Below are 12,873 nucleotides of genomic sequence, written 5' to 3' on the forward strand. Positions count from 1 at the left end.
CACCCATCCCTGTGTGGCTGTATCACTGTATGACTTTTAGCTTCTTCTTGACTTAGGGATCCACCCTAGCCTATCATCAACTTTCGTTGATATTTTGGGGATACTCTTCTTTGGAATCCACACCTGTTTAGGCTTTTTGTTCTTGGAGTGGGCACATAAGTTGGCTTCTTTGTTGGTGTCTTCTTGGTACCCACACTTTCTTCTTCTGATCCTTTTGGGATTTATGAGAAACTAAGGTAGCAATATTGGAAATATTAGCCTTTGGTGTCTCTTGATGTGCCTCGGTTTTTGATGAATCTTTTCCTCTTTTGGTTGGGGTTTTTTGTCTCCTGGACTTTTTGTTTTACGGAATGTGGAGAGGATTGATGAGGCCCTAAGTTTAGGGATAACTATAGCCATATTTGGTAGTGATGTGTGTGAACACACTAGGACCAGCCGTGGAGGTTTTTTTCCCTGGTGCTACTATACACCTATCTTGGGGTATACTTATCTTCTTTGTACAGCACACAGAGAGCACACATTCATTATCTATCTATCGTCTCATTGTGTGCTCCCTTGAGCTTCTCCACTATGTGTGTGTGTGTGTGTGTGTGTGTGTGTGTGTGTATTCCTGCAACCCTATTTCCAATAATTGGTATTAGAGCATATGCTCCTCGCCCCTGTGCTATTGCCTACCCTTCACCCTAAGTTGCCTGTCTTCTTGAATTGGATCAAGGAGACCTTTTTGGGTTAAGAAAGAGGACTGTGAAGTGTGTAGTACTTTGTACTACAAGTTTTGTGGTCAAAAGTAGCAAGTGCAGGGATCCCTCCCACTCCGCAGTAGCAAGTGCAGAAGATAGTTCTACTACACCCAACTATTTTCTTTCTAGGGACAAGCTTAATCATTGGAAGCATTTTTCCACCAATAATAGGTACTTGTTACACAAAGGAAGAGTATGTGTACCCTTGGACTCAAACACTAGGCGCCAAATACTTTATGAGTGTCATGATAGTCCAAGTCCAGGTCATCCTGGAATTAGGAAGACCTATGCCTTAGTGAGAAGGCAATTCTATTGGCTTGGACTTCACAGGGACATCCAAGAATATGTTTTGCATTGTAAAAAATGCCAAGTCAATAAGGTTGAGTGTCTTAAGATAGGCAACCTGTTACAACCCTTAGAGATCCTTGATGGTAAGTGGGAAAGCATCTCTATGGATTTTATTATAGGTCTATTTACAAGTAGTAGAGGTCATGATGCCATTTGGGTTGTAGTGGACAGGTTGACCAAGATTTCTTGATTTATTCTGAATAAAACCATGGTGAAAATTCCAGAGTTAGCTTGATTTTTAATTGAGAATATTTATCGAATCTATGGGCTTCTAGCCAATATAGTCAGTGATAGAGATTAGAAGTTTAATAGTCACTTCTAGCAAGAAGTGTTCAAAAGGTTGGACACAATGCTCAGTATGAGCATTGCTGACCACCCTCAGAGTGATGGTTAGACAAAAAGGGTCAACCAAGTACTCAAGGATATGCTAAGGGCATACGTGAGTAAATGGCAAACGAATTGGGAATATTACTTACCAATTTTAGAATTTGCCTATAATAGTGCGAAGCATATTGCTACAGGCTTTAGTCCTTTCATGCTTATGTATGGCTTTCAAACCTGATCTCCAGTAGATGTGGTGTTAGCTACTGAAAGAATTCAAAAGGTTAAAGATTTTCTACAAGATCATAAAAATATGTTGAAGATCGCTAAGGAAAATGTTAAACGGGTCCAAGATCCTTACAAGCATTATGCGGATGAAGACTGCAGAGTGGTCACATTTGAAAAAGGTGACCAAGTATTTCTCAAGGTTCCCCCGAGTTTGGAAACTTTGAGGAGGACGGGAAAAGTGCCAAAGTTGTCGCTTCGCTATTGTGGACCTTTCACAATACTTAAGCGTGTAGGTGAAGTTGCTACACAAGTTAGCTCTGCCATAACATTCCAAGGTTCACCCAATTTTTTATGTTAGTTGTCTGTGGAAACGAGTAGACGAAGATGCCAATGTGGTGGATACAGGTGTTCTTGTAGATTTAATTAAGCCTCCAGTTTTACCACATGAGCCAGAACACATCATGGATTTTCAAGACAAGCGAACTCGTCACTCACAGAATTAGAAAACAGTGTCTAGTTAAGTGGAAGGATAGACCGGTCAACTTGGGAGGACGTTAGTACTCTCAAGAACTAATATTTTACCTTTGTTTTAATAAGGACAAAAAATCTTCCAAAAGGGGGGAGTAATGTCAAGACAAGGGTAGAACTAGGGGGAGTAATGTCAGGACAAGTGTAGGGGGAGTCGGACAGCCAGGGCTATAGTTAGCCGGCTAGGGTCTATATCCAGAGGTTGGGTGGAAAGTTGCACTATTCTCTTCTAGGAGTTCTCATGGAGGTCTCATGGTGGCCTCACACTCATTCTTTGTTTGGGTTCCTCCACCATTGTGAAGGATTCTTGATTTGTATGTGATTGAAATGTGTTGACTGTGCATGCTTGCTAGCTTGAGCGAGAGTGATTGAGCAAGAGTGGAGAAGAGGGTGGTTCAAGCTTTCTAGCCTAACCATTACCTTTTGGAAGGATTAATTAGGAGATTGAGAGTAAATAAAGGGCTCAAACAAGAGAGACTAGCATACCTCTTGGCCTCTTTTGCCTCTCCAATTAGGACTTCCATGATCCAAGACAAGAGGTTTAACCAGTAACACTATGATTTCTTGCTAAAGGAGCAAGAAGGTCATTGGCATGAATAAATGGCGCTACTACTAGGGATTGAATTAGTCTTGGATGAGAGGGAAGGAAGTAGAGCTATCAACTACTATAAAATCTTCTATTATTCTCTCTCTATCTTGTCCTTGGATGCAAATCCTTGGTTGAATGTTAAGAAGATGTATTCTAGGATTTGAGTTGGTTGTGTGCTATTTGGGTGTTTAAGAGTGGATTTGTGTTATTACTATAGGATTTTCTTCTAGCCTTAACCTTTTTTTATGTTTTTTGTTGATTGATTTGTTCTATTCTTTATCTCACGTGAGTGATGGAATGATGCTCTCTCTCGAGGAGCCTGGGAGTGATGGAATGATGCTCTCCTAAGAGTGATATCATCAACAAGAAGGATAGAAAGAGCTCAAGCAACTTGTCAAACTGGAGAGAGATGAGCCATTAGTGATAATATTGGGGAAAAAGTTTGCACTCAAATGAAAAGTGAAACCTATGTGGTACAGTGATATGGTTATCATGAAACTACAAACGTTCCAATCTATATTGACCATAACAGGTGCTCTTAGTGCACTGGTCACTCTGGCGATGCCATGGCGTGAACTAGAAATCATGGACAACCCAAAAGCTATCACCATATCATGAAAAAATTTGACAAGACACAAATTTTATGTAAACCTAGAGGGAAATATGCAAGGCTCCTCCAATATTGAATTATTTAGCATGCCAATAGGAGCACAAGGACCTCATGTGATAACTTGACAGACCTCATGCCAATAGGAGCACAAGGACCTCATGCAACAACTTGATAAACCCAAAGGGAAATATGTATATCCTAATGAAAGACTCCTCTAGTATCCAATCAGACAACTTGACAGCAGCAGTAGAAAGCAGACACAAATTCTATGTAAACCCAGAGGGAAATATGTATATCCCAATGCAAGACTCCTCCAGTATTCGATCATTTAGCATGCTAATACACATCATGCAACAACTTGATAGACATAAATTCTATGTAAACCTAGAGGGAAATATGTATATCCCAATGCAAGACTCCTCTAGTATGTAATCATTTAGCATGCTAATAGGAGTACAACAATAGGAGCACAAGGACCTCATAGAATCCTCAAGAGCTCAAGAGCTCACACAAAGCTAGTTGTGACTCAACCTCCAAATGTAATAGACAGATTCTTCTTGAGGAGAGTTCAAGTTAATCGAGGTAGATTCTTCTAGAGGAGAGTTTGAGTCAATCAAGGTAGATTCTTCTTGAGGAGACTTTGAGTCAATCAAGCCAATATAGGTTAGTATGAGGATGTGCCCAAGGAAACATCTTTAAAGTCACCCACCAACGCATAGAGGGACACAGAGGGGAACCAGAAGTTTTAAGACACACCTCTAGGCAACATGTGTTATCATTCTACTAGTGATCAAATGATGCATGTGGATGAGGATAGTAACACTTATGTCCTAAGAGCAGCCAAGGGCAGAAAGGTATGGGAAGGAAGGAGTCTTCTAATCTAATAAAGGTATGGGTATGGGTAGGGAGGAGTCGTCCCATCTAATAAAGACCTAGAACATAGGACTCCTAGGCCAAGCAGAGTGAGGACCTCTCCTGAGGAAATTGTCTCAAAAATAGGAAGTGCGGTAAATGGGGGGGGTGAGGACCTATCTTGAGGAAATCATCTCAAGATCAGGAAGTGCAACCGCAACGCAATGAGAGGATAATTTTATTTCTATTCCACAAGAGAAAAAACCCAGTAGACCTAAATCCAAAGTCAGGATTCCCTCCATGTTAAACCTGATACGAGAGGAATAATCAGCTTCCTCAGGGATGAGAACCATTAGGTGAGAGCCTTTACAAAGAACTAGATCGATAATTGAAGTTGAACTCATAGCACTAATCCAATTAGGATGTGGAACTGCAAGGGTTGGGAGGATGGGAGGATGGGGAACTAGCAAGAGTTGAGCACCACGAATATAGGGCCTTAATAGCACCAATCTAGTTAGGATAGGGAACCACAAGAGTTGAAAGCCATGCATATAGGGTCTCAAGTGTTATAATAGTTTCTAGAGCGTTGGTATCAATGATGTATTTGGGATTTTTCCCCCACCGTTGGATAGCTAAGAGAAGCATCTTTTGGGGTGCTAACCTATGGATATGTGGGACTATCCTACAATCAGGTACCTCCCAAAATGGAACCTAGGCACATGACCTTAATGGATATCGAGCCAGTTTGTAGAGCTGATAGAGATCAAGTTCAAAACTCACATAAACCAAAAAACAACAAGAAACATAGATGTCATTTCGGCAATAGTTGGGAAGCTTAGGGTTGAGGAGTGTGAGAAAATGGCAAAAGCACAAGAGAAGAAACATACAAAATAAGCAGCAACCTTGAACAAGGTGAGAAGTTGTTTATATACTAATTAACCCTAAGGTGTCCATTCACACCTAAATATATGGGGGGGGGGAACTAGTGAGAAAAAGTACCCTCAATGAAGGACATCGATAGCCTCACATGTAGTGCTACTATAAATACCCTCTGTAGTATAAATGTGAGGCTTACAGAGATTACAGATTAGTCTCTGAAGGGGATGAGGCGTGGCAACCTTTTTATAGCTTAGCACTTAGGGTCCCCTAATCTTTGGTCTCAATGATGTCAAACTCCAGAGTTAACTCTTGCTTTTGGGGAAGCTAACTCTCCCTTTTTACATGCGATCTCACCTTTTGTGGGCCAAAGATTTACGGAGGGCCTCAAAATTCTCACGTGATCAGGCTTTAGTGAAAAGATCTTCCACATTATCATGTGTTTTTGTAATAGATCAAATTGATCTCACCTGCATGGAGTCCCTCTTCGAGATAGTGGTAGCTCACTTTAATGTAATTGGTCATGGCATGAAAAATGAGATTCTTTACACCAATGTTTCACTTTGGTCATAATCGCCTACCCAGTCTAAATCATTGAATACATGTAGTTTTAAATTACCCCCCCTTGGCATAGAATAATCCAAGGTCTTGAGTGCCTTGCAAGCATCAGAAAATACATTTGACTGCTTGCCAATGTTTGATTCTTGGGTAATGCATGAACTTTGAAAGTTAACACATCATACTAGATGTCTGGTTATAAGTTACACAAATAGATTAGGTATCCACTAAGAGCTTGAGCATAAATGGTAATGTTGAATGATTCTTCGAGATCTTATAGACTGGCCTTTATACCAGGCTTCACAGTGGTGTAGAGATTGGTTTGCAACTTTCCATATTGAACCTTTTAAACAATGTCAATGTACTTTAACTACTTAATGATTATACCATCATATTGCTATATAAATTGTATATCCAGATAATAGTGCAAAAGACCAAGATCTAACATCTCAAAATTTGAGGCAAGTTCAACCTTAAAGGCTATGATTAAATCCTCATGGTGCCAGTTAACAACATGTCATCAACATAGGGATAACAATGAACAAATCCTCATCATCTTTTTTGACATATAATGTGCTTTCTATAGGACTATTGTGATAACCACATCAAATCAAATAGGTTGATTTTTTTTGGCACCAAGCTCTAGGAGCTTGTTTTAGACCATAAAGAGCTTTCTTATGCTTGCATATATTCTATTCTTAGCCAAGTTGGGCAAATCCAGTGGGTCGACATAAACTTCTGCCTGCAAGTTGCCATTTAGGAATGTTGTTTTGATGTCTAATTAGTGCACTTTCTATCCATGGTGGGCTACCAAAGCAGTAACAGATTTGATAGTGGTCATACAAGAAATGGGGACAAAGGTTTTATCATAGTCAATTCCTTTCTACTAGGCATAACTTTTTGTAGCAAGTCTAGCCTTAAATCTATCCACATATCCATCAACTTTTCTCTTGACTTTGTAAACCCACTTAGTACCAAACTACTTACTTACAAGGGGTAGATCCACTAAGGGCCTAAGTACCATTTTTCTGAATGGCTTGAATTTCATCTTGCATTGCTTTAACCCAATTTGGATCTTTTGGAGCCCTCTTCAAAAGACTCAATTTTATCTACATCATATAGAGAACTAAGAAATGAAAACTCGGCAATATCTGTTGTGATGAGGACAAGATGGTTTTAGCACACTGACTCTGTAAAGGAGCAGATAACTTGCTATCCTGCAAGGTGCTTCTAACCTATTTAGGCATAAGTCTAGACTCATTGATTTGCTGATCTTTCAAAATTTATAGTATATTCTAGTTAATCAAATTATTGATCATTCAAAATTTATTGCATCTTTTAACTGATCAGAAGTTTGTGTGCTCATACAATTTGCTATCATGCAAGGTGCTTCTAACCCATTTAGGCACATAAGCCTAGAGTCATTGATTTTTACTGATCTTTCAAAATTTATTGCATTTTCTAGTTAATCAAATTACTAATCTTTCAAAATTTACTGCATCTTCTAGAGCTGATCAGAAGTTGGTGTGCTTAGATAATTTGCTATCCTGCAAGGTGCTTCAAACCCATTTAGGCAAGGTGCTTCAAACCCATTTAGGCATAATCCTAGACTCATTGATTATTGATCTTTTAGAATTTACTGCATCTTCTAGCTGATTAGAAGTTGGTGGATCATTTTTTTAAGCATTCCCCCTTGTAATAAATGACAAATGTCAGGCAAAATTCTGTAAGGTGTTTTGGGCTTATGTACATATGGGATGCATGGCATGTAATAAAGCTTTGCCCTGAATGCCCTGGCAGATGTACAGAGTGGGTGGTTTGGCAGTGAGCTAGTACATGCATGTCTTTTTTTTTGGAAGCAGATTTTTGGAATGGCCGTGTTTCTCCATATAAAAAGGGGGTTGGGCATGATAGCGATGGTGAGAAGATGTAGCCCATGTGTTGCAATAAAAGCTTTGTATAGAGGCCTAGATTGGCACACTCAAGAAGACATGTGGCATGGCGGCCATCTTCCAGGCCTAAATAAAATACCAACGTGGCCGGCGAAGCCAATGTCCACCTGGCTGCTTGCTTTGCTGCCAGCACCTTCGCCAGCACAACATAGATGCCAGAAGGTTGGCGAAGAGAGAGAAGTTTTCTGGAGAGTTGCTGCCTTGAAGAAGGTATGCTTCTTTGGTGAGGGACGCAGAGCTCACTGAGCTGAGAGAGCTGCAGAGGAGAGCTGCTGGCGACAGAGAAGGAAGAGAAGCCGTGGAGACCTGGGCTAGCTGGCGCACTGGTGACTGTGGTGGCGACAGGCTAGAGAGCCGCCTGGGGGATGCTTCTTGTGGGCGATGGGCTAGAGAGCCGCCTGGGGGATGCTTCTTGTTAGCTGCGCAGAGCTGCTACGAGGCTAAGGAGGCTACACTCATTGCCCAAAGGACACGGTTGATGCGGTGCGAGCTGTGGTGGAGCTTTTGGTGAGTTGAAGAAGCTTTTTTGGTGTGGAAAAAGCTTGTTTGAGTGGGCTGAGATGGAGCAAGCGAGTGGAGAGAGAAAGCACGAGGTGCTGAAGCCGAGAGAGGAAGCTTTTGGAAGGAAGTTTTTTTGGAGTGAAGGAAGCCGAGTGAAGCCAGCTGATTTGTGAAGGAGGAATTTTTTGTATTATTGTGGATAAGTATGCGGTCTTTGATTCTCTTGTGGAGTATAGAGTTTTGAGGTATCTCTGTGTGGTGTTTCGTGTTGTCTATGGTGCCCTTGCTTTGTGCTGTCTTTCTGGTGTGGGTGGTGTGGTGAACCGTGAGAGAAGTGTTCCAGCCGGTGTGGCTGGTGGTGCCCCCATTGGTGTTAGTGTTTTCCAAGGCTATTGGATGGACAGCTATAGAGGCAGGTGATTCCGTGTCCGAAATTTCTGACAGCTTTTTGGTGCCCCCACTGAGGAGAGCTCAAGGATTGTTACAGGTTTTCATGATGTGGTCTTATCCAGAATTTCATGGCAGGAAGGGTGAGGATGTGTTTGACTTTTTGGAGCAGATGGAGTTGGCATGCATTAGCAATCATGTTACAGATGAAGAGCAGGTTTTGAAGCTAATAAAGATTTTCTTGAAGGGAGATGCCCGAAGCTGGTTTAAAGATTTTGAAGCACAGGATGCAGCATGTGAGCTACATGGTGTTTTGACCTTAGACATGTTGAAAGAAGGCCTTTTGGAGCATTTTTTCAGCAGCAAGCGGAGGATTCTAGTGTGCCTTGAGCATCTTGAAGCAGGTCTATGGGCAATCACTAGATGATTTTGTGAAGGTATTTACATGTTTGTGGGGTAAGTGGTGTATGGCATTGAAGCAGGAAGTTCCTCCTATGTTTATGAAGAAGAGCTTGTTTATTGATGGTTTGTTACCCCATTTGAAGGTCATGGTTGAGTTGAAGAATCCCAAGTCATTTGATGATGCAGTTAGGGTTGCTAGGGAAAAGGAAGGCAAGATTTTGAAGCAAATGGAGATGGGTATTTATCCGCATGAAGGTATTGTGTCTGCAAGGGATATGCATGTAAATTTGGTTGAGGTAGATAAGAGTCCTATGCAAAGTTTGATTAGACAGGAACCTCAAAGGCCGATACAGGTGCAAAGGTGCATGTTCTATGTGCCTTCTGATTTTTTTCCAAAGTTTTTAAAGCATGTGAAGGTGGATGAAAAGCAGGTGAAGGAGCAAAGTGAAGATCTGTGTTTGATGAATGATGTGGATGTAGCTAAGGTTTTCCCTATTGATGTTGCGATTGAAACTAAGGATGCGCATGATGAAAAGCAGGATGAGGAATCTGAGTCAAGGTTTGAGACTTTTGCAGATGAGGAGTTGCCAGTGGATTCTTCTTTGGATTGGGACGTCATGGCTGTACATGACAGTGATTTGGAATGCTCTATTGAAGATCATTTGCATTCGGATCTGGATGACATGCATGCACAGGGAAGCAAAGAGGATAATGCCTTGGGATTGGCTGATGATAAGAAGGAAGAGAAGTTGGATACAGAATGCTTTGAGGATGATTCTTTGCTAGATTCTACAAGGGAGGAGGATGGGGTAGAGACTTGTGTGATGAAGTGAAGATGTTTTGCAATGCGGATGTGGAGAGCATGGAGGAAGATCCTATTGTTATGGATTTTCTTGGACAGCTTGATGGTGGTCTGGTACCTACGATGAATGATGTGGATGTTTTTCCAATTAATGCATTAGGTGCTAGAGAGTCTTTGGGGACGATGATACCAGGGGGGTTGGGAGCAACACTCAAGAAGGTATGCATGTAGACTGGGCTGATGAAGAGCATTGTGATGTGAGTATTGTGCTTGAGGATGATATGTGGGAAGTTGCTAGCCTTGATGAATAGGAGCCAGAGATGGACATGGATGCAAATATGGTTGAGAGTGTAACTAAGGCTTCTTTGCGTGTTGTTGAAATGCTAAAGACAAAGTCCATGGATGACAAGGACTCTGAACCAGTTGAGTTGTATGGTTGTGAAGAGATGCCTATTTTACAAGAGTTAGAAGTGCTTGTGGACACTACTGTTGGAAAGGATGTGGATTTTTGTGTGCATAAAGGTCGAAATGTTGGAACTTGGCCTTCACTGGTGATGATGAATTGGATGCTAAATGTCGCAATGCCACAGGTTTTGAAGACAAGGAGGTTTGTTGTGGGTGAAGTGTTCTCTCATGGTTTATTTGAAGAGCGAAGGCTTGAGGATGATGCTGCGTGGTCAAAGTCTGTGAATGCTGATGGACACAAAAGATTTTGTGGCACATATGGTTGATGTTTGGTATGTAGTGATGCAGCCATTATTTTTCACAGATGTTGGGAAATGGGATGGTGAATTACAACAGTTTCCTTTTGATCCTGGTGGATAGCTATTGGACTTTATCTTTTGTTGCTGAGCATAAATGCTCTAGCAGACGGGGGGGTTGGCAAAGTATGTCAGGTGAAATTCTGTAAGGTGTTTTGGGCTTGTGTACATATGGGATGCATGCTATGTAATAAAGCTTTGCCCTGAATGCCCTGGCAGATGTATAGAGTGGGTGGTTTGGCAGTGAGCTAGTTCATGCATGTCTTTTTTTTGGAAGCAGATTTTTGGAATGGCCGTGTTTCTCCATATAAAAAGGGGGTTGGGCATGATAGCGATGGTGAGAAGATGTAGCTCATGTGTTGCAATAAAAGCTTTGCATAGAGGCCTAGATTGGCACACTCAAGAAGATATGTGGCATGGCGGCCATCTTCCAGGCCTAAATAAAATACCACCGTGGGCCGGCGAAGCCAATGTCCACCTGGCCACCACTTGCTTTGCTGCCAGCACCTTCGCCAACACAACGTAGACGCCAGAAGGTTGGCAAAGAGAGAGAAGTTTTCTAGAGAGTTGCCGCCTTGAAGAAGGTATGCTTCTTTGGTGAGGGACGTAGAGCTCACTGAGCTGAGAGAGCTGCAGAGGAGAGCTACTGGCGACAGAGAGGGAAGAGAAGCCGTGGAGACCTGGGCTAGCTGGTGCACTGGTGACTGGCGGGCTAGAGAGCCGCCTGGGGGATGCTTCTTGTTAGCTGCACAGAGCTACGAGGCTAAGGAGGCTGCACTCATTGCCCAGAGAGACGCGGCTGATGCAATGCGAGCTGTGGTGGAGCTTTTGGTGAGTTGAAGAAGCTTTTTTGGGGTGGAAAAAGCTTGTTTGAGCGGGTTGTTTTGGAGCAAGCGAGTGGAGAGAGAAAGCACGAGGTGCTGAAGCCGAGAGAGGAAGCTTTTGGAAGGAAGTTTTTTTGGAGTGAAGGAAGCCGAGTGAAGCCGGCTGATTTGTGAAGGAGGAATTTTTTGTCATTAGGGAAAAAGGGAGCTCATTTTGGGGCCTTTTACGGTTTAGAAAAATAAGCTCTCAACCAATGAACAGAGGGCCAACGTAACGTTGGAAATTCACAAAAATAAAAGAAAATAGATAAAAGAAACAATATTTTATGTAGGTACAAGCGTGCTACATTAATGTGGAGATTGGTTTTTTATTCTCACAAGATCTTTGGACATGAAGATAGAATCTAGTCTGACATTTTCTCTGACAAGGGCCTTCCCGCTTCCACCTCCCTTTGAACTTTGAATTGTTGTGCTGCCTTTCCTTCGAAAGGTCTACCATTCTACACCACTACCTTATTGTGCAGCAACCTCTTCTTTTCCAAAATTGCTCCCTTGATCCAGTTTGGCTTAGAGTAAGATGTTTCTTGTCAACTATCTGTCTGCCTACTTTCTCTTTCTTGAAACTTCACTTTGTTATCTTGTTTACATTACTTTGCTATGGTTACAGATTCACAAGGTATCCATGGTGAATAAAAACTATGGTCGTTCTTGTGGAAGACGCTCTGTGGATGATAATGCTATGAAGGCAAAATTATACCACACATCCTTACCCCGTCGACCTGCTTCTTCTATTTCTTCGGTAGAGAATTCAAGTACAGTCAAAACGGAAGGAACTTGGGAAAGGTTTACTGTTTCGAAAGGAGCATGGGTGCTCATGCAACCTAGTAAAAGAAAGAGACCCCAGACAAAAAATATTTTCTTGGCATCATGGAAGGGAAGAGTACGAGATTTTAAAATCACCAGAGGAAAGATATCGGTGAAAGAAGTTTTGATTCAGCATGTGTACATGCATAAAGAACTTGTCTTGCGAGACTATCCAAATGATCTTCCGTAACACAGGCCTAATTGTATATTTTTCTATTGTGGTTTTGTTCTTTATGAGGTGCATGGATTTTTAAGACAAAGCTTTCTTTCTTTGCTTATTGATATTCTTGTGTTATTTTATTTCAGATTTATACCCTTCGTCGTATGAGACATGGCAAAACATCGATTGTATTCTGGGATTTATAGATGTTTTGCATGGATCGATAGGAGAACAACAATACGAAGGTCGATGTGCAACAGAGCTAGCTCAATCCGGTATATTTTTTACTGATCATTTTTATCAGTTGCTGGACAATGCAAACACACATGGTGTGTTAAGAAAACAAGACCTTCCAGCATGGAATTCAGTGGATTGGCCTCTCCCACATTTTAGTGTTACAGAGGCATATAGAGCCAAGCTTTTCAAAGAAGTACAGAAAGCTCTGAGGCCCAATATTGCCACAAGGATAATTAAAATTTCTTTGTGCATGCCTCTCACAGTTTTTGTAGACTTGTTTAATACCTTTCCAGTGAAGGTTTCAAAAACAATGTTCACAGTTAAAGCAACAAG

This window comes from Cibotium barometz, chromosome 3, assembly GCF_041138505.1.
Source record: "Cibotium barometz isolate CiBa-2024 chromosome 3, ASM4113850v1, whole genome shotgun sequence".
NCBI classification, from domain to species: Eukaryota; Viridiplantae; Streptophyta; class Polypodiopsida; order Cyatheales; family Cibotiaceae; genus Cibotium; species Cibotium barometz.